This window comes from Mobula hypostoma, chromosome 16 (genome assembly GCF_963921235.1).
Source record: "Mobula hypostoma chromosome 16, sMobHyp1.1, whole genome shotgun sequence".
Taxonomy (NCBI): domain Eukaryota; kingdom Metazoa; phylum Chordata; class Chondrichthyes; order Myliobatiformes; family Myliobatidae; genus Mobula; species Mobula hypostoma.
Genome location: NC_086112.1, coordinates 50,674,172 through 50,700,023, shown reverse-complemented (window position 1 = coordinate 50,700,023; position 25,852 = coordinate 50,674,172). Strand labels below are relative to the sequence as shown.

General features: G+C 44.0%; 1 protein-coding gene across 2 annotated transcripts in view; it reads left to right on the top strand.

Annotated features, from left to right (window-relative positions):
• cdc42se2 (CDC42 small effector 2) overlaps positions 1 to 25,852 on the top strand; it is a 193,511-nt gene that overhangs the window by 45,967 nt on the left and 121,692 nt on the right. The window contains exon 1 of one of the 2 annotated variants that reach the window (XM_063068945.1): positions 2,484 to 2,663. The exons of the other annotated variant lie outside the window; for it this stretch is intronic. The gene's annotated coding sequence lies outside the window, so the exon portion shown is untranslated. Of the gene's footprint in view, positions 1 to 2,483; positions 2,664 to 25,852 lie in introns of those variants that run through there. 2 annotated transcript variants of the gene reach the window in all.

Here is a 25,852-nt window from a genome sequence, read left to right as displayed (position 1 = left end):
CAGCATTATCTCCTTGCTTTTGTATTCTATTCCCCTTGAAATAAATGCCAACATTACATTTGCCTTCTTTACCACAGACTCAACCTGTAAGTTAACCTTCTGGGAGTCTTGCACAAGGACTCCCAAGTCCCTCTGCACCTCTGATGTTTGAACCTTCTCCCCATTTAGATAAAAGTCTGCACTATTGTTCCTTTTACCAAAACTGTATTCCATTTGCTACTTTTTTGTCCATTCTTCCAATTTGTTTAAGTCCTGCTGCAATCGCATTGCTTCCTCAGCACTACCTACCCCTGCACCTATCTTCATATCATCCACAAACTTTGCCACAAAGCCATTAATTCCATTAACTAAATCATTGACAAAGAATGTGAAAAGTAGTTGTCCTAATACTGATCCCTGAAGAACACCACTAGTCACTGGCAGCCAACCAGAAAAGGCCCCTTTTAATTCACACTCACTGCCTCCTGCCTGTCAGCCATTTCTCTATCCATGCCAGTATCTTTCCTGTAACGCCATAAGATTTTATCTTGTTAAGCAGCCTCGTGTGTCACCTTATTAAATGCCTTCTGAAAATCCAAGTAAATGTCATCCACTCCCTGTCCTTTGTCCACTCTGCTTGTTACCTCCTCAAAGAACTCTAACAGATGTGTCAGGCAAGATTTCCCGTAACAGAAACCATGCTGATTTTGTCTTATTTCATTACACAACACCCAAACTAGAGGCAGACTGACTGACTGACTCCTATTAATTATAGTGCTGAGAAGAGAGCCATTATTTCTGTGAATGAAAAGTCTTTTAATAATTTATTTTTCACAGACATAGCTACAGCAGTACTGTCCAGGCCCATTGCCAGAGAGAACATTTAATTTTGGCCACATGGTTAACTCAACACGGATCGAGAAGCAAGTCTAATGTTAATGTATGGCCCAGCAACTCACTGCCTAAGCTTTCAGAACCCCAGGCGAGCCTAAAAGGCTTGAGCTGCTCCCAGCCATGGCACAGCAGGGAGTAGCCATGGCACAGCAGGGAGTTGCTAGGCCTAGTGCTGAACTGAAAGCCAGTCCCTGCTCTATGCTGAGTTTTTTGTTACTCCCAACATTAGGCTCAACACCCGTGCACTGGGAGTGCATCAGAATGTTCACAGCATTGAAATATCCAGCAAATGCCATTCCTGTTGATGGTCAGGGTATTCAGCCCGGTACGACAACTGCTCTACCCAAGAGCACAAGAAATTGCAAAGAGTTGTAGATGCAGTCTGATCATTCAAGCAAACGGGTCTCCCTCCATTAGCACTGTCTACAATTCCTGCTGCCTCTCAGAAAATAGCTAACGTAATCAAGGACGCCTCCCATTCTTGTCATCCTGTGTTGTCCTTCCTGCTGTCATGCATAAGATACAAAATTATCCCACCATATGTCTGAAATTGGAGCTCGCCTCTATCTTGTGGTGCTCAGCATGTCTTCCCTTAAGAGAGGGATAATACCTAGGCATACATGGAAGGAAATACTATCAATGGGAATGAGATGACTTGAATTGACCCTTCACTTTGGTTTTGGCATTGGTACTGGTTTATTGCTGTCATATGTATTGAAATACAGTGCAAACCTTAGCTGTATCATGGTTATAAAGAACATTGAGCTAAAATAAGGTTAAAAAAATAACAATGCAGAATTAAAAGTAAAAGCTACCTAAAAAGTTCAGTACATGTAAATGATAAAATGCAAAATCATAACGAGGTAGATTGTGAGGCTAAGAGTTCTTCTTTGTTCAAGAATCCATTCCAGAGTCTGTTGACAGTGAGGTAGAAGCTGTCGCAGAGCCTGGTGCTTCAGGCATTTGTACCTCCTACCCGATGGGGAGAGGGGAGAAGTGGGAATGTCTGGGGTGGTTGGGGGTCTTTGTTTAGGCTGGCTGTTTTACTGAGGCGGGGAGAAGCAGAGACATAGAGGGGAGGCTAGCTCCTGTGCTGTACTGAGCTGTGTCCACAGCTCCCTGCAATTTCCTGCGGTCACGTGCAGAGCAGTTGCCATACTAAGCCGTCATGCATCCACATAGAATACTCACTACAGTGCATTGACTAAAAATTGACAAGAGTCGACAAAGACAGGCCGAGTTTCTTTAGCCTCCTAAGGAATTAGAGGTGTTGGTGTACTTTCTCAGCTGTGACATCAATGTTGTTGAACTAGGACAGACTATTGTTTAATACCTAGGAATTTGAAGATCACAACCTCAGCACCGTAGAGTTATACATGCGGATGTGCACTGCCCCTCCCCCCCAACACTTTCTGAAGTCAATATCCAGCTCTTTTGTTTTGTTGACATTGCGGGAAAAGTTGTTGTCATGGCACCATTGACTGAGTTCTGAATCTCCTTCCTGCACAATGACTCATAATTATTCGAGGTGAGGCCAACAACAGCGATATCATCTGCTGGCTTGGAGGTGGAGTTAGAGCAGAACCTAGCCACGCAGGCATCAGTGTACAGGAAGTAGAGTAAGGGACGAGGGCACAACCTTGTGGAGCACCAGTGTTTAGAGTAACTGGTGGAGGTGTTGCTTCCTACCCTTACTGATTGCAGTCTTTTGGTCAGGAATTCAAGGATCCAGTTGCGGAAGGAGGGAGCTCTTAATTTCTCCGCACACCCCTGACTCTGGCTACTTCCAGGTGAGGGCAGTTTACTTTGGAGGCAAGCCATCTGCAAAATGGGATTGGTAGTGGTCTTCACGCGCTCACAAGTCTATGCTCCTTAGTGCTTTGGTTGAAGACTTGGTCATTCCTCATGTTTCAATGTGCAGAGTGTTTGCATGTCCTGTGTAACTCTTGGCTGGTATGGTGCCACACCTTCAGCAGAATACTTGCGTGGTGCGGCACAGTATGATCAGGTCCCCAGGAAAGCATTCCTGTTAGCTCCACTTCCTCTCTCCTTCCCCATAGCCATGCTTTCTTACTTTGCCTTCATATACTAATCAAATTCTCTTTAGAAAGCTGTTTTATTGATGTGTAACAGTGTCAGGTGGGCTACCCACTTGTCACTTCGAGAAGTTTTCTTCCTATTGTGTTTAGTGAAACAAATCATGAGCCATTGGAAAGAGTTTCTCTATCGGTCGCCGTGATGATACTAAGCATCTCCATTAATTGTCTTTTCCCTTATCCCAGTCAAAGGGGAAAAGCCCCAGCTTCTTTAATCTATCTCCACAGAACTGTTATTCCATTCTAGTCATCTCTTTGGTGCTTTTAGCAAAGCCATCCCACCTTCCTACCGTGTCCTGGATGCCTTGCCATTTGGGCTAATGAATAACTGGGCTCATACTCTTTCTCAGTTCTCAGGCAGAGTCCTGCACCTGAAATGTTAATCGCTTCTCCTTCCATCAATGCCATCCGACTTGCCAGCATATTTTTGTTTTTAATGGATACTTTATGTTTTTTGATACCAATGTATTTAGTGACACTTAATTATATTTAAGGAGATAACTAAAAGCAGAACTCGGTCATTCAGTCTCTCACCCCAGTTCTGCCACTCAGTTTAAGATTATAGATAATTTCTTATCTCAGCACCATTTTCTTATGCGGACACCATGGTAATGCAGCAGTTAGCGTGATGCTATTACAGCTTGGGGCATTCGGGAGTTCAAGGTTGAATTCTGGTACCGTTCTGTAAGGAGTCTCTGTGTGTCCTCCCTGTGGAAGACGTGGGTTTCCTCTGGGTCCTCTGGTCTCCTCGCACAGTCCAATTATGTACTGGGTATGGTAATTGGTCATTGTAAACTGTTCCATGATTAGGTTTCAATAGGTACATTTAATGTCAGAGAATTGTATACAATATACATCCTGAAATTCTTTTTCTTTGCAAACATACACAAAAACAGAGGAGTGCCCCAAAGAATGATTGACAGTTAAACGTTAGAACCCCAAAGCCTCCCCCAGCTCCCCGCTACCACGCACAAGCAGCAGCAAGGCAATGAACCGCCTCACCCCCACCAGCAAAAAAGCATCAGCGCCCTCCACCAAGCACTCAAGCATCATTAAAGACACAGACTTGCAAAACCCCAAAAACTACTCATGTACCTGGTAGTTCCTCATACCACAGGCTCTCTCTCTTCCTAATAAGGGAAGAAGAGGTGTCCCCGTTTCATAGTGAGAGGGGAGACATGACAAATAACTTGCTGATTTACAATGTTAAGAGTCTGTTGCGTCACTTTTTCCGAGCTCTGCCCCCAGAGAATCGGCACCAGAAAGGCGCAGCTCTCCGGACACCCAGCCCCCGGCAGCTAACCCGCTGCTCCCGATGTTCCGTGTTCTCCCGCAACGCTTCAGTCAGGGGCACCGGCCTAGAATCAGCTCGTCTCCGGAGCCACGAAAATCTGGAACCCCGAAGGTACGCTAGTCTTCCGGGCCGCGTCCTTGTGATATCAAAAAGGGGTTGGTCGTGAGGCACTAAGAGCGGGTCCCATTCCCACAAAGAACCAAAGTCAGAGTGTGACACCAGGTCAGGGTCTTCAAAAGAACCTTTAAAATGAAAAAAGGAAGATACAGAATTCCTCGTGTTTGCATTTTTAAAAGGTAGAAATAGAGCTGTTTCTGAAGATGCAAGCAAAGAAGTCGCAGTTTAGCACCATCATAACTTCGCTCCGCGCCACCGTAGGGTTAATTGGATTTGTCAGGGGTTGCTAGGACACCATTGCTTAAAGGACCGGAAGAGCCCACTCCATTCTGTGTTGCTAAAATAAAAATGTAACATAAATGTCAGTCTCCACCTTTGAATATTCAGCAATTGAGCTTCATAGATCTTTTGAACATTAATTTCTGAAAGTTGATTACTCTCTCGTTTTAGGCAATCCATTTCATTCCTCAATGGCTGACCCCTTATTTTGAGATTGCAACTCTTGGCTTTAGTCATCCAAAGCAGAATACATAACGTCCTTGCATCTATCCTGTAAAAACCATGAAGAAACTTGTGTTTCAATGTGATTTTCTCTCATTCTCTTGATTCTAGAGTGTATCTGGGGCAGTGGACTTAGTCACTTCTCGTTGGACAAGCCTCCCATCCTAGGAAGCAATCTGGCAAGGCTTCATTACACTCCCTCTAACAGAGCAGTCAAATGTGATAATCCGTGCATAGCTTTACCAGACTCCTTTATAAATGCAGTAAGATGTCAAGACCATTTAATTAGACGTAAGGCTTTGATGGGGCTCTGCATTTTTAATATTTTTATACCAAAGTGGATGACATTTGCCACAGTACGTTCCACTCACCATGATCTTACTTAAACTGTCCATAACCCCTTGACACATCTCTGCATCCAACTAACAGTTAATGTTGCCATCCAGTTCTGCATCATTGGCTAACTTGTGTATATTACACTTGATCCCTCATTTACATCATTGAAATAATTGTGTAAAACTAAGGCCCCACCAATCATCCCTACAGCGCCTCAATAGTGACAAACTCTCAACCTGAAAAATGGTCAGTTTATTCCTAATCTGTTTTCTGTCCAATTACCAATACTCCTTCCACTACTCTGTATTGCCTTCAATCCTATGTGCCCTGATTTTGTTTCATAATCTCCATCAACAACAAAATGTGGTGTATTTTCACTTACAGAAGACTATCAAAAATCTTCCATTAGTCAAAATACACCACATTCACTGATTCCTCCTTATCTATTCTGTGTGTTACAGCCTCAATAGACTCTAAAAGATCTGGTAAACATGATTTCTGCTTTATTAATCCATGTTCAATTTGCCTAGCCCTATTATTTTCTTGATGCTCTTCCTTAATAATAGAGTCTTTCAATTTCCTTACCATTGATTGCACATTTGCTCTTTAGAAACTTGAAATTGCAGCAAGAACTCTACTTTTTTGCATTCAGTGCACACAAAATGCAGGAGGAATTCAGCAGGTCTGGTAGCATTCATGGGGGGGAAGTAAACAGTCAACTCTTTAGGCCAAGAATCCTGCTGCCCGATGTTGCCTGACTTGCTGAGTTCCCCCAGAATTTTGTGCATGCTTCTCAAAATTCCCAGCATCTGCTGAATCTCTTGTGTCACTTTTCCCCATTCATTTGTTTTTCTTTGCCTGAAAGATATCTTTTCTGAAAAACTTAACAGATTCAAGTTAATGGTAACATCACTGAGTTTGCAGGGATCACAGAATCCACCTTACTTCATTGCCATTGCATTTAAGTTGTATTGAAGGGAGAGCATTTCATGACTGCTGATTGACTGTAAGGAATTGCTAGCAATGATGACCATTTTCCCCTCCTCCCTCCTCCTTGTCCTTCAGTGTCTAGCACACACATTGTTTAAATGTATTCGCAAGTCCATGGCAACGGTGATTGCTACTGCCAATCCCTGGTGCTCTCCCTTTTCGTACAATGGAAAACTGACACACGGGACAGTCCAAACATTTACTCTCGGAGCTGGCCAGGAATGTGTCCACAGGCTTTCAGTTTATACACACCATTTGTGAGCATGAATGTTGAATTAACCCTTTCTGGATATAATCACATGGTTTTGGTAAACCAAAAAAAAGGATTTTGGTCACTGTTTAAGGAATTCCATTATCTTTTTGAGGTACTTTTGAGACAAAAAATTTGCCTGACACATCTCATTTGAACTTGGTCCCTATCACCTTAAATGCATGCTCTCTAGATATTGAAGTATTTAATATTTGAGGACATGCATTTAAGATGACAGGGCTACATTCAAAGGGATTGTGTGGTGCAAGATTTTTACACAGACAGTAGTGGGTGCCTAGAGTATACTGCCAGGGATGGCAGTGGAGGCATTTAAGATTATCTTAGATGGAGGATTGTGTAAGCAGGAGATTAGTTTAGATTTCCGTTTAATTGTTAGTTCAATTAGATAGGCACGTCATTCGCTGAAGAGCATGTTCCTGTGTTGTACAGTTCAATGTTCCTTCAGTTAGCTGATTTTACTCTGATTTTGGCTTCAGTAACACTGAACGTCACTCAGGGAGGAAAAATGTGAAATTCACAAGCTATTTGTATCACTAACAGCCAACGCAACAACAGCTTGATGCTTTTGCAGAGGTTTGTCATATTGATGTAAATCACACTGCCACCTCACTATTTATATTAAGCTTTCCAAACACTTCAGATGACATTTCCTAATTTAATCAATGTTAGTCATCTTCTTGGCCCTTGGCACAAGGTATTTTACGGAACCATTTTTTATCCTTTTAGAAGAGCGTTAAGGTTAAGCGCAGACTACAACATCCATCAAGCCTGAGACCTCAGGCACTACTGAATGGACATTGCATATTCTCCGCAATATGAGGGTCAGAAATACAAACAGCAATAGGTTACTTGGCCCCTCATAACACTCTGCTTTTCAACATGTCTGATATTTTACCATAGCATCACGTTTCTGTGCTAACTTAATATACACCTCGAGCAACTCAATGTCTAAGAAACTAACTTTGTTTTGAGCCCACTTAGAGAAATCTAAAGATTCACTAAATTCTGTGGAAAGGAATTTCTTCTCATCCCAATCATGAATGATTGACTCCTTATTTTGAAATTGTGACTCTGTTTTAAACATCCCAGACAAGGAAAATAACATTCCTGAACAACAGGAATTCTGCAGATGCTGGAAATTCAAGCAACACACATCAAAGTTGCTGGTGAACGCAGCAGGCCAGGCAGCATCTGTAGGAAGAGGTGCAGTCGACGTTTCAGGCCGAGACCCTTCGTCAGGACTAACTGAAGGAAGAGTGAGTAAGGGATTTGAAAGTTGGAGGGGGAGGGGGAGATCCAAAATGATAGGAGAAGACAGGAGGGGGAGGGATAGAGCCAAGAGCTGGACAGGTGATAGGCAAAAGGGGATACGAGAGGATCATGGAACAGGAGGTCCGGAAGAAAGACAAGGGGGGGGGACCCAGAGGATGGGCAAGAGGTATATTCAGAGGGACAGAGGGAGAAAAAGGAGAGTGAGAGAAAGAATGTGTGCATAAAAATAAGTAACAGATGGGGTACAAGGGGGAGGTGGGGCCTTAGCGGAAGTTAGAGAAGTCGATGTTCATGCCATCAAGTTAGAGGCTACCCAGACGGAATATAAGGTGTTGTTCCTCCAACTTGAGTGTGGCTTCATCTTTACAGTAGAGGAGGCCGTGGATAGACATGTCAGAATGGGAATGGGATGTGGAATTAAAATGTGTGGCCACTGGGAGATCCTGCTTTCTCTGGCGGACAGAGCGTAGATGTTCAGCAAAGCGGTCTCCCAGTCTGCGTCGGGTCTCGCCAATATATACAAGGCCACATCGGGAGCATCGGACGCAGTATATCACTCCAGCCGACTCACAGGTGAAGTGTTGCCTCACCTGGAAGGACTGTTTGGGGCTCTGAATGGTGGTAAGGGAGGAAGTGTAAGGGCATGAGTAGCACTTGTTCCGCTTACACAGATAAGTGCCAGGAGGGAGATCAGTGGGGAGGGATGGGGGGGACGAATGGACAAGGGAGTTGCGTAGGGAGCGATACCTGCGGAATTCAGAGGGGGGGGGAGGGAAAGATGTGCTTAGTGGTGGGATCCCGTTGGAGGTGGCGGAAGTTACGGAGAATAATATGTTGGACCCGGAGGCTGGTGGGGTGGTAGGTGAGGACCAGGGGAACCCTATTCCTAGAGGGGTGGCGGGAGGATGGAGTGAGAGCAGATGTACGTGAAATGGGGGAGATGCGTTTAAGAGCAGAGTTGATAGTGGAGGAAGGGAAGCCCCTTTCTTTAAAAAAGGAAGACATCTCCCTCATCCTAGAATGAAAAGCCTCATCCTGAGAGCAGATGTGGTGGAGACAGAGGAATTGCGAGAAGGGGATGGCGTTTTTGCCAGAAACAGAGTGAGAAGAGGAATAGTCCAGATAGCTGTGAGAGTCAGTAGGCTTATAGTAGACATCAGTGGATAAGCTGTCTCCAGAGACAGAGACAGAAAGATCTAGAAAAGGGAGGGAGGTGTCGGAAATGGACCAGGTAAACTTGAGGGCAGGGTGAAAGTTGGAGGCAAAGTTAATAAAGTCAACGAGCTCAGCATGCGTGCAGGAAGCAGCGCCAATGCAGTCATCGATGTAGCGAAGGAAAAGTGGGGGACAGATACCAGAATAGGCACGGAACATAGATTGCTCCACAAACCCAACAAAAAGGCAGGCATAGCTAGAACCCATACGGGTGCCCACAGCTACACCTTTAGTTTGGAGGAAGTGGGAGGAGCCAAAGGAGAAATTATTAAGAGTAAGGACTAATTCCGCTAGACGGAGCAGAGTGGTGGTAGAGGGGAACTGATTAGGTCTGGAATCCAAAAAGAAGCATACAGCTTTGAGACCTTCCTGATGGGGGATGGAAGTATATAGGGACTGGACATCCATGGTGAAAATAAAGTGGTGGGGGCCGGGGAACTTAAAATCATCGAAAAGTTTAAGAGCGTGAGAAGTGTCACGAACATAGGTCGGAAGGGATTGAACAAGGGGTGATAAAACCGTGTCGAGGTATGCAGAAACGAGTTCGGTGGGGCAGGAGCAAGCTGAGACAATAGGTCTGCCAGGACAGGCAGGTTTGTGGATCTTGGATAGGAGGTAGAAACGGGAAGTGCGAGGTGTGGGAACTATAAGGTTGGTAGCAGTGGATGGGAGATCCCCTGAGCGGATAAAGTCGGTGATGGTGTGGGAGACAATGGCCTGGTGCTCCTTAGTGGGGTCATGATCGAGGGGTAAATAAGAGGAGGTATCCGCGAGTTGTCGCTGTGCCTCGGCAAGGTAGAGGTCAGTACGCCAGACTACAACAGCACCCCCCTTATCGGCGGGTTTAATAATAAGGTTAGGATTAGCGCGGAGGGAGTGGAGAGCAGAGCATTCCGAAGGAGTGAGGTTGGAATGGGGACAAGGTGCGGTGAAGTCGAGGCGGTTGATGTCCCGTCGGCAATTAGCGATAAAGAGATCCAGAGCAGGCAGAAGACCAGAGCGGGGTGTCCATGAAGAAGAGGAGGGTTGAAGACGGGAGAAGGGGTCATCGGTGGGGGTGGAAGAGTCCTTGCTGAAGAAGTAGGCTCGGAGACGGAGACGGCGGAAGAAAAGTTCCACATCATGGCGAACACGGAACTCGCTGAGGTGTGGGCGAAGGGGGACAAACGTGAGGCCCTTACTGAGAACAGAGCGTTCTGCCTCCGACAGTTGAAGGTCGGAGGGAATGGTAAAGACCCAGCACGGATAAGAGCTGGGATCAGAGGGGTGAGGGGGGAGGCTGGGGGTGTCAGTGGAGAGGGGATTGTTGGGGTGAGAGGAAGATGGAGCCTCTGAGAGCCCAGGAGTTGACGGTGGGATCTGAGGAAGACGGGGCTGCGGAGTATTGGTGGGGGAAGGGGAGATGGGAGTCACAACAGCAGCACATAAAAACCGGCCTGGAGTTCAAGGCTGGAATCTTGAGAGCTGGGATCAGAGGCGGGAGGGGGGAGGCTGGGGGTGTCAGTGGAGAGGGGAGGGTTGGGGTGAGAGGAAGATGGAGCCTCTGAGTACCCAGGAGCTGACGATGGGATCTGAAGGAGACGGGATTGCAGAGTATTGTTGGGGGAAGGGGAGACGGGAGTCACAACAGCAGCACATAAAGACCCAGCCTGGAGTTCAAGGCTGGAGACGCAGTTGGTGGTTGCGCAATCGCCGTGAAGGTGTCCATGGTCGTTGCTGGAGTCCGGGTTTTGAATATGTCCTGAGGTGTTGGAGCTGCCGAGATCAATGGCAGGGGCCGCAATCTGAAGTTCATGCCTGCCGGTTTCAGGGCCGGCAGGCTCTGGAGTCCGTGGATGTAGCATCTTGGGATCTTTGCCTAACATGACAAAGTCAAAAAAACGGCGATTGCAGGCGTGAATCCGACGGAGCATGAAATACCGGGTAGGACCATTACAGACGGCGAAGAAAGTGTCCCGAAGGTGTGGAAGGGTCTGGGATAGGGACACCAAGTACCTCGTCATGGCAGAGAGAGTCGCCTTCAGAGCTTGACGGGAGAAGCGGCGAGAGGCAGAGTCAATAAAATGTGAGTACCTGGGATCCTCAGAAGGTCCAAATTGAGAGGCTTGGAAACGAATCCTAAAGCCAACTGGAGTAAGTTGGCGACGGAGGCATGTTCCAAGAAAGGATATATGGCTGTGATAGCGAGTCTGAGTCAAAGTGTGGTCGAAATGTTGAAGAGCCAAAGAAATTACAGATGGGGAGCAGTGAGAGATGGTTTCACTGAACTCCCGTCGAAGAGAGGATCTAAACTTCTTCGGTGTAGGCATCACCGGAAGAGGCTTCGCAGTAGTGAATTTAAACGCAAACAACAGGAATTCTGCAGATGCTGGAAATTCAAGCAACACACATCAAAGTTGCTGGTGAACGCAGCAGGCCAGGCAGCATGTGTAGGAAGAGGTGCAGTCGACGTTTCAGGCCGAGACCCTTCGTCAGGACTAACTGAAGGAAGAGTGAGTAAGGGATTTGAAAGTTGGAGGGGAGGGGGAGATCCAAAATGATAGGAGAAGACAGGAGGGGGAGGGATAGAAGCATATCATTCCTGTATCTGTCCTGCCAAGTCCTATGAGAATTTTTCTTATTTCTTTGAGATTATCTCTCATTATTTTTAACTGGAGGGCAGTCAAATCCACAATCTCTCCTCATAAGATGATCTCTCCATCCCCAGGAACCAGCCTGTTGGACCTTCTTTGCATCCGTTCTATTGCAAGTATAGTATGCCTTAAATAAAGGGACCAGATCTGTACGCCATTTTCCAAGTGCACTCTCACCAGGATCCCATATGATTGCTGAAAGAAAACGTGCTGTCTGAGAGTGAGAGCAGGCAAGAGAGAGTGTGGGCAGTTTTAGGCCTGATCCTGGGCTGGTTAGGATCAGGGATCAGGTGTGGGAATGTGGTCGGAAGTAGCAATCGTATAAACGTTGAGATGGCGAAGGAGTGGTCAGCTAATTGTTGGGAAATCAGCTAATTGGTGGGCAACACACACAAAATGCTGGAGGAACTGGCAGCATCTATGGAAAAGAGTAGTCGACGTTTCGGGCCCTTTTCAGTCCTGCTGAAGGGTCTCAGCCCGAAATATCGACTACTCTTTTCCACAGATGTTGCCTGGCCTGCTGAGCTCTCCCAGCATTTTGTCTGTGTTGCTTGGACTTCCAGCATCTGCAGATTTTCTCTTGTTTGTAATTGGTGGGCAGTGTGGGATGATGAAGTGGAGCAGAGGATTGTGGAAAAAAAACTGGACAAATCGGAGGGTCAGTAAATAGAAAGGTAAGAGAGGTCTGATCATGGGTTTGGAATGAGAAGATCAGTGGCTGGGGTGGGGAAGAAAACCAAATATGGGACATGATGAGGTCTTAGTTCAGCACCTCCAGTTTCATAGTGTTGTTTATTTTACTGTAATGCAATCATGTACTCACCAAGCAACAAGTTCTGCCACATTAGCCTTTGCAAAGGGTGACTTTGTGGGCAGTGCAATCTAAACTTCTTTAAGAATTGTATATGTTTGTCATTGAATTGAAAACTCCCCCCCCCCCCCAAGTGTTCTGTTTACTTTTCTGGACACTTTCATTAACCTTCATCTGTGAACTTGCGTTCCGTTTCCGATTATAGCCTGCTGCTTCCTGGGATTTACCATTGCGCTGAGTGCCAATTAACCCCTTCTCCAGCTGATTTTGTTCAAATTGAGAAAGTGTGCCCACGTGAGGGCTTTCCACCCTCACGTTGGAGTGTACTTAAAAATGTATTACTCTGTCAAGGTTGTACTCCCAAAGTACAGCCTGTTGCTGCTGCATCTTGAGGCTGGATCCTGTCATTAAGGGAATGATCATGGTTCTGTGGCTTTCAGAACTAAAGCTGACGACAATCTTGCTCTGGGTTTAATTTGTAACTCTGAAGATCACTTTATTTTGTCTCCGAGTGTGGTCACATTACGCTGACCTTCCTGTTAGCTCGGACTCTGTCACTGTAAAAATCTTTTAGTATTTACTTTAGAGAGTTCTCACTTAATTGCATATTTTTTTAGAATTCAGAATCTTTATAGAAATGTATCTGTTTCATATTTACTCTCATTAGCGTTTAGCCTTGGTTAGTTTTTGCAGGGAGTCACTTTTGACTCCCACTTCCAAATCCATCCGGAGTTGAGAAAGGGAAAAAAGGTTTAACATCGTTTTTTTTAAAATTATATCTATGCCTTTAGATGCCTTTAGTCTGGAACATACTACAGGAACTGTAAACCCTTTGGCAGGATCAGCCAGACCTGGGCTCGGCTGATGGTTTTGTTCACATTTCATTGTCCTCGGGCTGCTCATAGGTTGATCTTTTCCTGAAGGCTAAACAGCTGCCGCACGGATACCATCGGCTTAGCTTTATTTGCTATTGCATCCTGTCTGCTTCGCGGTTGTACTACTTGCAAAACAAGATGTTCGTTCTCCAAAGTCGCAGAAAGTCCCTTCTTCAAGAGACTCGTCGGAAGTTCAGTGTCTGGTGCCGCATTTTGTGCAGTTTCACTTTCTGGGAATATCCATTCTGACGCCTGAACTCTCTATTGTTTCTTTTCATAAGAACATAAGCCCATAAGACATAGGAGCAGAATCTCTCCCCATCTCTGGAAAACACCTGTGTAGGTTCCATTGGTATCACTTTGACAGAATCTCATTTGGAGTAAAGAAGAGAAACACTGCATTTCACCTCCTCTCCTTGTCCGAACTCTGCTGGGCAAGTAAGGACCGATGGCAGTGTGTTAGTCACCTAGTCTGTGCTGCATGTATTGAGTGTCATTTTGCCTCAGTAAGTTGTGAATGGCAGGATCTAATAATGTCATCCATACACCAGCTCAACGTTTATGTGCATTTACCCCCAAATGCTGCTTTACCAAGGAAACCCCTGCCAGAATTAAAACCAAACTGCTGGAGAGACATGGTGGGTCGAGCAGCATCTCAGGAGAGAAAGGACAGGTTGACAATTTGGGTGGAAGCCCTGTATCACGATTGTCCCTCCATGGATGCTTCATAACTGACTGCGTTGCTTCAGCAATTTGTTTTTTTGGCTCCAGATTCCAGCACCTGCGGTCTCTTGTGCCGCCCTGTCAGAACCAGCCCACGCAGGGTTGTACAGGTCAAAAAGCCATGATTCTTGCAGCCTCATAAGGAATCAGTGGCTTGCCCCTGCACTCTGCTGGGGACTCTTCCTGACTTCTGCCCACTCCATATTTCCTTCCTTCATTCTGATCGGAATAAACTTGAATAATGCATCGTTAGGAGAAGCCCAATGAAATTATCTTCTCTACCTCCTCCGCTGAATATCCAAGGTCATGGACTTTGCATCCGAGGACTTTGAAAGCCAGGTGGGAGCTTGGATCCTGGCTAATTTTTACTAACATGCAACTGTGGCATCTCCTGGCTGGTTCCCTTCAGCATTGACTGGGAATTGGTCACGGGACTGTCCGTGCTTGGATAGCCCAGTTAGTCATTCCTCTATCCAGATCAGCCTTTCTGAAAGCTCAGTTTTTCCTGGTATGAGGTCAGTGCATTAAGAATTAACTGAAATGGTTGTGGTTCAGTTAATCAGTGTTATCCAATTTGGTTATTAGTATTTTGTAATCTTTATTGTCTTAATCCACTCTATGCATCGTGCCAAAAAGGTTAATAGTGACTGGAATGAAATTTCAATGAACTAGGCGAACAATAAATAACCTTTTTCAAATGGAATGTTACATCTACATACGAATTCACATCTACATATTCACGTCTACCTATTCACATCTACATATTCTTATGAGAAGATGAAATAAGTATTTATTCTTTTGGATATTTTGGCAAGAACAACATTCACTTTCCATTAACTCGGATTTGCTGTTAGACAATTGAAGACAAATTTTATTTGACTGTTCCTTTTTGCAAGTAAGTGCAAGTTACAGGAAAATTACTTTCTCCTGACTTGCCTCTGAATAATTGACCCTTTGTTGTGAGGGAAGTTCAAAGTTCAAGGAGATGGTTTATGCTGCTCAGTTCCAGCCCAGGGTGTCCACTGAGTTTACTAAGTCCAAGGTAAGCTGAGGCAGACAGGTCTCCCAGCGACCATAAAATTGTAAATAAATAAATCAAATTTACAGAGTCTTGAAGAACTTTGAGTTGGTAACAGCAAAGCTCAAGGCTAAACCTGACAGAATTTCTTCACTTTAAGACCATGACTATTTCTCTTCAACAATAAAATGTGTGGAATAATTGTTAGGACAAATTCTGGGTGTAAAATAATTTTCAGTGAACTCCAATGACATGATTGTTTGGGGAACTGTTTAATTAACTGTAACCCGACCGGGTATGATGGTGTCACCACATGCAGCCATAAAAATAATGAACAAATAAATATTGAAGCTGCTGTTTGCTGGGCCCGTTGATCCTGGGAAAATCTCTGGAAGATTTTGCTTGGTGGGAAGGATATTCCCAGCTCCCACACAGGGACCTTGGACTTAAATAACCAGATCAGAGCCCCAGTGACCTAACTGCAACTTGATCTGCATTTGTAGACCAATCCCTTGCCATCTGAAATTTAAAATTTTTGTTGTTCGAGACACGCTAAGTGGGGAATGTGTAAATTCTTTCCACACTTAAGATGCCCTCCTCATCCCAACCTAGTATTTGTGCAGCGTTAAGTAGAAGCCTACATATGCCTAGATGGGGCAGGTAGTGGAATTCACAGTGGAGTGTTCAAAGGCTAGAAAATGAATAACACTGGCTAAGAAATCAATGAACTATCAAACAATTCACCACAGATAAAACCTTGGATGGTTTGTGTCTCAGCTTTCTGGCATAGTGTAAGTTTATATATTTTGTATGAGCTAATAGAAATGTTTGTCATTTCTTCCTTTTAAATAAATACAATTATTTGTTTTTCTATGCACTGTGCTTCCTTTAGTAACTTAAGCAATGAGAGCAGTTACTATCAAATGAAACCTCTTTTAGTATGATATGGATCTGTTTACAAAGCTTTTCCTATATCTTCAGCTGACACTGTGAGCAATTGGGTTATTGTACTTGGGTGGGTTTTGGAAGACAGCCAGGTTCTGAGTACACTCGACATTTCATGCTGTTGCAATAACTGCTTTCCTGCGCAGGGATTACTGTTCAAGCCAGCTAAGTGAAAGCATCCCTTTAATCTAATACTGTAGATTAAAGCAAATATATTTGAGTTCCTGTTGATGTGAATGCAATGCTAAGTTCAAAGGTGATGATAATACTGGATCTGGAGAAACGTGTCAGTCCACTTCTCCAGCTTACTTTTCCTAACATCCAGTGAATGTTCTGCACGTTCTAGTATTAATAGAAATTGTTCAAATCATGGGAGTTTAAGTCAATCAAATTTTTTTTTTAGAAATTCAAAAATGCTTTTGTCTATGTTGCTTGATTTTCGTGTCTCATTCCTTGAGAAGGAAGTGGAGAGGGTCCAGTACTCTGGGAGAGTGCCATGATAGCGTAACGGTTAGTGCGACACTATTACAGCTCAGAGTTCAATTCCGACGTCATTCTGTAAGGAGTCTATATGTCCTTCCCGGGGAATGCACCGGTTGTCTCTGGATGCTTATATGAACAACATTGCAAAATACCTAGTTGCAATGTGAATCATATTTTTACAAAGTCATTTTAGAATTAAGCTACTTATAGCTTAAACACCTTTTGTCTGAGCAAGCACATGTGTCTTACTTAATTTCATTATTAAAATCATACTTTGGATAATGATGCATATAACACTAATTAGACAAATTTACCATATTTTAGAGGCTGGTTCTGCTGTAGTGGAATACCATTGGCCATTGTCTCTTACTTCAGCTTCAGCATCTCGGGGGACTTTTTTGGGGACCGATAAACTTGGAGTGGTATTCTGTAGTTCAGCTTTATCTGTACTTCAACTTTTGCAACACTTGCGCTCACTCTTTTTCTTTGCTCCAAAGCTTGAGTCATCAATCTGAAAACCATTGAGATTGTGGGTTCTAGAGAATGGGATTTAACATACAAGAGACAAGGGTTTAACCAAGTGGGTCTTTTAACTTTCTGTTTAATGAAAGCCTCTCTATCTTTGGTATCACAAACACGAGGAAATCTGCAGATGCTGGAAATTGAAGCAACACACATCAAGGTTGCTGGTGAACGCAGCAGGCCAGGCAGCATCTCTAGGAAGAGGTACAGTCATGCCTGGCCTGCTGCGTTCACCAGCAACTTTGATGTGTGTTGCTATCTTTGGTCTATTTATTTTGCTCTTTTGAAACAATCTAGTAATATAGTAATATCATAATATCTCAATATAGTATTCATGTGGCCTACCAAGATGCAAAAAGCCTGCGGCCAACTTCTCAAGGTCAGACCATTTCACTTCACTCTTTGGCAAGAGGATCAATAAAATAGATATCTTGAAAAGCTATCATTTCACATGTTATACATTGAAAGTTGATAGTGCATAAACAGCCTGCTCTTGTTTTTGCATCAGGTGAAGAGAAATTGCACAAAGTAGCCGAACTAGCCTTTAATGGAACTAGTCCCCTTTCTTTCACTTTAGAATGAAGACCTTCTATGACTTTGCTGTCACAAGGGCAGAAATGGCTGCTGGATGTTCAGGATTTTGGATGTTTCAAGAGGGAAAGGGATGGAGGTAAAAGAGTTGGGGGAGTGGCATCGGTAATCAGGGATAGTGTCATAAATGCTGAAAAGGGGGACCTTGTGGAGGCGTCATCTACTGAGTCAGTATGGGTGGAAGTCAGAGACAGGAAGGAAGCAATCACTCTATTAGGAGTGTTCTATAAACCCCCAATTGCAACAGTGACATCAGGGTGCCCATTAGAAGGCAGAGTTTGGAAAGGTTCAAAATGGAAATATGGAGTTTGTTCAAGAAGCATGGGGATCTGGATAGGTTTGTCCCACTGAGCTAGGCAAAAGGATGAGAGGGTGAAGGAAACATGGATGGCAATGGATGTGGAATAGAAAGCAAGGATCAGACAGGGCTTTGAGGAATTATAAGGTAGCCAGGAAGGAGCTTAAGAAGAGTCTTAGTAGAGCTCTAAAGTGACATGAGAATGCCTTGTTGAGTCAGATTAAAGAAAACCCCAAGGCATTCTACATGTGTTGAACATGAAGAGCAGAAGGATGACTAGAGTGAGGGCAGGACCAAACAGGGAGAAAAGAAACATATGTCTGGAATCAAAGAAGGTAGGTGAGGTCCTTAATGAATGTCTTGCTTCAGTATGCACACCAGAGAGAGAAACCTTGAAGTGAAGACATCGTAGAATGGACATATGCTTGAACATGTCAATGTTAAGAAAAAGGATATGCTGAAACTGTTGAAAAATATTACGATAGACAAGACCCTCGGGGCCAGATAGGATATACCCCAGTTAACTACGGGAGGTAAGAAAAGAGGTTTGACAATGATCTTTGCACCCTCACTAGTCACAGGGGAAGTTCCAGAAGGCTGAAGGATGGCAAATGTTACTCGTTTGTTCAAGAAAGGTAATGGAGATAATCCTGGAATTATGGACCAGTGAGTCTTATATCAGTGCTGGGCAAACTATTGGAGGGAATTCTTAGGAACAAGATTTACGAGAATTTGGAGCAGCGTTGTATCAAAAGGGTTAGTCAGCACGCTTTGTGAAGGGCTGGTTGTGTCTCACTTCAAGGAATTGACAAAACAAATTGATGAAGGCAGAAGAGTGGATATGGTGCATATGGATTTCAGTAAGGCATTTAGCAAGGTTCTCCATGCTAGCTCATACAGGAAGTCAAGAGACACGGGATCTAGGGAAACTTGGCTGTGTGAATTCTGAATTGGCTTGCCCACAGAAGGCAGAGGGTGGTAGTGGATGGAGCATATTCTGCATGGAGGTCGGTGACGAGTGGTGTTCCACAGGAATTGTCTGGGACCCCTGCTCTTTGTGATTTTTTAAAATGACTTGGATGAGGAAGTGGAAGGTTGGGTTAGTAAGTTCACAGAGGACACAAAGTTGTGGATAGTGTAGAAGGTTGTCATAGGTTACAACCGGACATTGATAGGATACAGAGCTGGGCTGAGAAGTGGCAGATGGAACTCAATCCAGAAAAGTGTGAAGAGATGCACTTTGGAAGGTTGAACTACAGGGTAAACGGCAGGGTTCTTAGCAGTGTAGAGGAATGGAAGGATCTTGGTATCCATGCCCCTAGATCCCCCAAATTTGCTGCGCAAGTTGGTAGAGTTGTTAAGAAGCCGTATGATGTGTTGGCCTTTATTAGTCAGGGGACTGAGTTCAAGAGCCATGGGGTAACGTTGCAGCTCTATAAAACTCTGGTTAGCACACACACAAAATATTGTGTTCAGTTCTGGTCTCCACATTATAGGAAGGATGTGGAAGCTTTAGATAAGGTTCAGAGGAGATTTACTAGAACGCTGCCTGGATTGAAGAGCATGCTTTATGAGGACTGAGCTAAGGCTTTCAAGTCGAAAGAGGATGAGAGGTGTATAAGATGATAAGGCACTGATTGAGTGGACAGCCAGTGCTTTTATCCCAGGGTGGAGATCGCTAATACGAGAGGGTAAAATCTGAAGGGGATTGGAGGAATTATAGAGAGGTTGTCAGAGGTAGGTTTTTTTACACAGAGAATGGTGGGCGGTGGTGGTAGGAGCAGATACATTAGACACATTTAGGAGACTTAGACAGGCATATGGATGAAAGACAATAGAATGGAGGGAGGGTTAGATTGATCTTGAAGTAGATTAAAAACTCGGAACAACATTGTCAGCAGCAGAGCCTATATTGAGCTGTACTCTTCTGTGTTCTATATTCACTATTCAAACAATCATTCTGTCATTTAATTATTTCAGTTCTTCCTAAATGTGACTCGTGAATGATCAACTACATAAGGTAACACCTATTTTGCGTTACATTTTTCAATATCTGAAATGCTGAGAGCAATGCTTTCTTGTCTTGATGTTATCATTGCGAAAATCAGGAAAGTCACGTCTGCCTTGGATGTGACTTGAGATAATAATAAATCCACTTGGACTATTTTCTATTTCCCTTATTAGACATAAACTGATCCAACCAAAAATTAGCAGATATTCAAGAAGATCAGGCAAACATCCTTGTTACTTTGGTCCCAAAGCCTTTGCACTGATACATCCATCCATTGAGATGGTTCTTGTAGTTTTTGGATCTATTAGAAATCTTAGATGCTTTTTGTGACCACAGTCTACACTGCCACAGCTTAATTGGTGAACAGCACTAAGGTTAATTTTCCCAATTTCTGCTGCTGTCTACAGTTTGTGAGGTGCGTTCCTTAGAGTAAACATGGATATAACTTTTTCACAGAATCTTTCTGGATTGCACTTCCTGCATGTACATTAAGATCTCCTCTACCTTCATATTTTACAGAAAGTGCATTATGACACAAAATGTAATCTGCTGTAAGTTCATGAGTTTTTCAAAGCCACTTTCTATTAAAAAAAAAGGTCCTTACACTTGTAATCATTGTGGTGCAGCATATTGAGAACATTTTGCCAGAGTAATAGAACATTGCTCCTGACTTATAGTAGTTAAGGAGTACCCGGAATTCAGCTTTCACAAATCTTCCACTCTGGCTGTTTCTCCAAAGCTAAGCAATTAAACTGAAAACCCTTTCAGTGTGTACTTGAGATTGGATCTGAAGATATAAAAAAAATGAGCTTAATCATGTGGACATTTCCAAATTTTAGTAACTGGAAACCTGAAATATTGATAATTCCTTTTCTCCCTCGGATGCGGGTTGACCCTCTGAGTTCATCCAGCAGAATACTTGTTGCTCCAGATTCCAACAACTGCAGTCTCTTTTGTCTGAAATCTATTTTTACCCTATCTAGTTAAGAAATAAGAACACTCTGTGTGTGCTGGTGTGTGCGTCTGAGACTGTCACAAACTTGGCTGCTCATGGGAATTTCTGCCTTATCTCCGACTTATACCTGCTTCATGGTGGCTTGCATCTGTGATATAATCAATGGTCTACAATAGAACTAATCTAAGTGAAAATCAAGGCCAATACAACTTCATTCCCCAACCTTTCTTTCAATCTTTCTCACACTGTGCTGGACCTCACCTCTAACAGACTTCTTTCAGATTCTCCCCAGGGCATCCCAACCCCAGCAGTTGAACTGCAGTTTATAGAAGAAGGTATGCATTTTCACACATGGAACCTGAGCCCCATGCCACCATTTGCAGAAGCAAATGAGGGGTTGTGCCTTGTATTCAATGTTCTCGAGACCAAACCTGCCCCCATTGTATAACACTGCCCTCCAATATAAACAGCCCATTGTATGGCCCTGGAAAACAGGCACAACTTCCATAATCTTGGGAACCACTTGCATCGAAATCCACCATCACATCCAGTGCACCAGCAGCGTCTTCTGCCAACTGAGTGAAAGTGTGCTTGAAAGTCATTAGCTCCAACCTGGCACAAACCTATGGTCCACCAGGAACAGTGATTTCCTGTGCTCATTGCTGTATTTATTTTAACCTGTGTGCTGTTTACTCTGAGGACTTCATGCAAGCAAGAATTTTCATTGCACCCTAGTGTACTGCAATAAAGTAATCTGAACCTGAATCTCTCATATACACTTCCAAGTCTGAGATTATCTACGTCTGCTGCCTCAAGGCATTGAACGGATACCACCAACACAGGCTTCTCAGTGTTCCAAATCCACCAAAAGAATAAGCAATCCAACATCTGTATCCTCTTCCTGCTCAACACCTCTCGAGCTGAGGCCCTATTTGCATCCATGTTATTCTGTTGGGCAGGCCTCATTCAAAACCAGGCATACAAAGCAGCAAAGGAGCATTCAGGATGGTACTGGGATCCTCGTAACCAGAAACTCACAGAAGCTCGGTGTAAACCTCACAAACTGCACAGCTACCTGTCCCAACTGCCATGTCCTGCCCTATCTTGTGCTTCTTACATTGGTCACATCTACTTATACATCAAAGGAAGAGAGGAAGTGATTCATCCCTAATCTGGAGAACTGTATGTTTATGTGTGTGTGTGTTTGTATATTTGTGTGGGTGTATGTGGGTGTGCTTGTATATGTACGTGAAGTGTGTGTGTGCCCGCGCATGAGTGTGTATATGCCTGCATGTCTGTGGAGCATGCCCACAGTCACAACAATCTTTACATTGTGAAGTCACAGCCATTGAGAATGCAGAGAGAGTGCGACTGTGCAACTCAGCAGGCAAATGTACATTTCTTTGGGATTTTAAACACCAGTTGTTCTGGTTAGATTTGGTATTCAGAATGCCCATTTGTGTCTTGGATTGCTATTGCTACTCTCCTGGAGATTTATATTTAATTCTAGAAGAATTGGACTATCCTGAAGATCAAAATACGTAAGAGTGCGCCAGAATTTTTTTTCAAAAGGAACTTTGAAAGTAGAGGAGCACTTTACCAACCAATATGTTCATGATATGAAAGGCATGGAGGCCCTGCGAGGAATAGGCCATATATTGGTAGCTGTCGATGAGAAAACTGTACAAATAGTTTATGAGTTCTTTTAATAATGATGCTGAGGTCAAATGAGTGACCTCAGATTAAAAGGAAAGTTCAAATATATTGAGTAAGCTGAAGGAAAATGGATTAGTTCCAAATCACAAAAAGAGAAAACTTTGAGGTCCTACAATTTGTTAGGGCTTGTATGTGTGTCTCCCTATCCCTTCATTTGTATATGTGTGCATGTGTGTTCGAATGTTATCACTAGATTTTCTGATAAAAACAGCTGTGCTGGGAACCCATACAAATTTCTAAATGGGCAAACAATTATTTGTTAGTATTTAAAGATGTTTTAAATTACAATATTTTTGAGAAGTTAGCAATCACCAGCAAGAGACATCTTAAGAATTGATAAAAGGCTTTAGCAGTTGGCAAACTGTTAAAGCCTGTCAAGGAAGTCTGCGCTGGAGTCTTAGGATATACGCCTTGGGACCCGTTTACTACTTGAAACCTGTCCCACCTGACTCTCGGGCATGGGTGATGTATAGAGCATGTTTCTTTACGCAGAGAGTGGGAAGTGCTTGGAATGGGTTACCAAGGTAGTATGAGCAGGCAGTTTGGTGGAGTTTCTGAACCCGTTAGATAGATGCTGTCCATGAATATGAAGAGAATGGAAGGATGCACATGATACATTTGGTAATGTGTGAAATTTAGCGTCGATCAGGACAAACTGCTTGGGGAAAGTAACTGTTTCTTGAGTGTGGTGGTCCTGGCATGAATGCTACGTAGCCTCCTCCCTGATGGGAGTGGGACCAACAGTTCATGACCAGTGTGGGTGGGATTCTTCATGATGTTGCTAGCCATTTTCTGTATATATGTCACTGATGCTGGGTAGGATGGTGCCGGTGATGTGCTGGCAGTTTTGCCTACCTGTTGTAGAGATTTCCTGTCCACTGCTGTGTAGTTTCCGTACCATGCAGCGATGTAGCATGTTAGAATGTGCTCTGCCGGCATCTGCTTTCCTTGACTTTCTCATCAGGAGAGTACAGTCAGTATGAATCGGAAATATCATCTCGCTGACAGGAGTAGCCACTGGCATATCTCAAGCCACTGCGCTACTCTCTCTACACCCACGACTATATAGCTAGGTACAGCTCAAACGCCATCTATAAATTTGCCAATGACTTAACTATTATTGGCAGAATTTCAGATGGTGGCGAGGAAGCGTACAGGAGTGAGATAGATCAGCTGGTTGAGTGGCGTTGCAATCTTAACCTTGCACTCAACATCTGTAAAACCAAGGAATTGATTGTGGGCTTCAGGAAGGGAAATCGAGGGAACACACTCATTAAGCGATCAACAGAGGAAAAGATGAACAGTTTCAAGTTTCTGGATGTCAACATCTCTGAAGATCTATCCTGGGCGCAATATATTGATTCAATTACAAAGAAGGAGTTTGAGGGGACTTGGTATAAGACCACAAGACGTAGGAACAGAATTGGGCCATTTGGCCTATTGAGTCTGCTCCACCATTCCATCATGGCTGAATTATTATCCCCCTCCATCCCATTCTCCTGCCTTCTACCCATAACCTTTGATGCCCTGACTAACCAAGAACCTATCAACCTCTGCTTTAAATATACACAATGATTTGGCCTTCAGCCATCCATGTCAATGAGATCCACAGATTCACTACACTCTAGCTGAAGAAATTCCTCCTCCTCTCTGTTCTAAATGGACATCTCTTTATTCTGAGGCCTTGGTCTTAGACACCTCCGCTTTAGGAAATATCCTCTCCACATCCACTCTATCCAGGCATTGAAATATTCAAAAGGTTTGAATGAGATTCCCTCTATTCTTCTAAACTCCAGCGAGTACAGGCCAGAGTCATCAAATGCTCCTCATACATTAACCCTTTCCTCCCATAATCATTCTTGTGAACCCCCAATGCCAGCACATCTTTTCTTAAATAAAGGGCCCAAAACTGCTCACAATACTCCAAAGTGCAGTCTGACCAAGGCCTTATAAAACCTCAGCATTACATCCTTTGCTCTTATATTCTAGTCCTTGGGAAATCAATGCCAACATTGCATTTGCCTTCCTTACCACTGGCTCAACCGGCTAGTTAATCTTCAGGGGATTCTGTAAAGACTCATGCAAATTTCTGCAGATGTATCATGGAGAACGTTCTACTGATTGCATCACCGTCTGGTATGGAGTTGGCATTGCGCGGGACCGGAAAAAGCTGCAGAAAGTTGTATAATCAGCCAGCTCCATCATGGGCACTGGCCTCCCCAGCATCGAGGACATCCTCAAAGGATGATTCCTCAAAAAGGTGGCATCCATCATTAAGGACTCCCATCACCCAGACCATCCCCTGTTCTCATTGCTACCGTCAAGGAGGAGGTACAGGAACCTGAAGACACACACTCAATGTTTTGGGAACAACTTCTTCCCCTCTGCCTTCAGATTTCTGAATGGACAAATTGGGTTTCATTACAGTTGCACCAACCAAGAATAGAGTATAAATATAGCGATATAAAACCATAAATAATTAAATAATAATATGTAAATTATGCCAGATGGAAATAAGTCCAGGACTAGCCTATTGGCTCAGGGTGTCTGACCCTCCAAGGGAGGAGTTGTAAAGTTTGATGGCCACTGGCAGGAATGACTTCCTATGACGCTCAGTGCTGCATCTCGGTGGAATGAGTCTCTGGCTGAATGTACTCCTGTGCCCAACCAGTACATTATGTAGTGGATGGGAGACATTGTCCAAGATGGCATGCAACTTGGACAGCATCCTCTTTTCAGACACCACCGTCAGAGAGTCCAGTTCCCTCCCCACAACATCACTGGCCTTACGAATGAGTTTGTTGATTCTGTTGGTGTCTGCTACCCTCAGCCTGCTGCCCCAGCACACAACAGCAAACATGATAGCACTGGCCACCACCAATTCGTAGAACATCCTCAGCATTGTTCAACAGATGTTAAAGGACCTCAGTCTCCTCAGAAAATAGAGATGGCTCTGACCCTTCTTGTAGACAGCCTCAGCCTTCTTTGACCAGTCCAGTTTATTGTCAGTTCATATCCCTAGGTATTTGTAATCCTCCACCATGTCCACACTGATCCCCTGGATGGAAACAGGGGTCACCGGTGCCTTAGCTCTCCTCAGGTCTACCACCAGCTCCTTAGTCTTTTTCACATTAAGCTGCAGATAATTCTGCTCACACCATGTGACAAAGTTTTCCACCATTGCGTATTTAGGCTGAGGAGTGGGAATTTGTTCACATTGCCTCAAGATTCGGGGGAGTAGATTTAGGACAGAGATTAGGGGGAACTGCTTTTCCCAGAGAGTGGTGAATCTGTGGAATTCTCTGC